The following is a 1,302-nucleotide window of genomic DNA, read 5'->3' as shown; positions in this document are numbered from 1 at the left end:
TCAGTATTATTTTCTCATTCCCTCTTCTCCCTATACCTGTTGTCTTTCCCTATTCCTGTTGTATGTGAACTTCTTTTTCTCACCAGGAGATAGCTGAGAATAGTCATTCAAATAAACATATCGATGGCATTCTAAAATTATGAATTCTACACTAGTACACCACATTGACATGTATCATTTAGAAAACACTATTTTGGCGATGTTATGACTGAATAAATACATGTGTCTTATTGTACAAAGATGTCACTCCCCTACCTAAAATCTTTCAGTAACTCTCCACCAGATTTAGAAGAAAATCCGAAATTTCCTCATGGTTTACAAGGCCCTCGGTGATGTGGCCTTTCCCTCTCAGACCTCAGTTCCTCCCACATATGCTCCGGCCATAGCCTTTGTTCTCCTCCAACACACCAACCCCATCCCACCTGCAGTCTTTGCACTTGCTACTCCCTCTGCCTGCCACATGGCAGTCTAGACACTCAGGGACCTGCCTATTTCTCCTCTTTGAGGTCACATCTCATTCCAAACCTTGTGGACTCTACATCCAAAAAAAATCTCTTGAATACATAATTTTGCCTTTGGACCAAAAAGAGTCTTTGCCACATCTCTTGGCTTACATTTTTATCATGGTTCCATGATTGTACTACTTTTGTCCCCCTATTAGGCCATATTCCTTCATACCTCCTTACCTTTTGCATGTATTTTCTCTGCCTAAAATCTTTCACCTTTTCTTCACCTGGTTAGTTTACATGCTTCTTTCAAGACAGCTCAAATGCCATCTCCTCCCAAAAGCCTCTCTTGATCTGTCCCCTGCTCTGAGGGGGAGTTTATTTAACCGAGTTAAATAAATGTATTCTCTATGGTATTATAATCATGCTAACTTGTCCAAATGTCCTAGATGAGAGAGCGAACCAAACCACATGCTTCCCATTGATTGTGATATGGGGGTAACAAAGAAGTGGATGCCCCACTTCCCGGCCTCCCTCGCATCTTGGGGTGGCTACGAGGCTAGCTCTTGTCAATGGAATGTGAAAGGCTAAGGCCTTTAAGAAGCAGGCATACCGGGGCGCCTGGGTGGCTTAGCCGTTAAGCGTCTGCCTTCGGCTCGGGTCATGATCCCAGGGTCCTGGGATCGAGCCCCGCATCGGGCTCCCTGCTCTGTGGGAAGCCTGCTTCTCCCTCTTCCACTCCCCCTGCTTGTGTTCCCTCTCTCTCTCTGAGAAAGAAAGAAAAGAAAAAGAAAGAAAGAAAGAAAGAAAAAGAAAGAAAGAAAGAAAGAAAGAAAGAAAGAAAGAAAGAAAGAAA

The sequence above is a fragment of the Mirounga leonina genome, unplaced genomic scaffold (assembly GCF_011800145.1).
Source record: "Mirounga leonina isolate KUSES-001 unplaced genomic scaffold, KU_Mleo_1.0 Mir_151, whole genome shotgun sequence".
In the NCBI taxonomy this organism is placed as follows: Eukaryota; Metazoa; Chordata; class Mammalia; order Carnivora; family Phocidae; genus Mirounga; species Mirounga leonina.
This window is presented reverse-complemented; position numbering follows the sequence as displayed.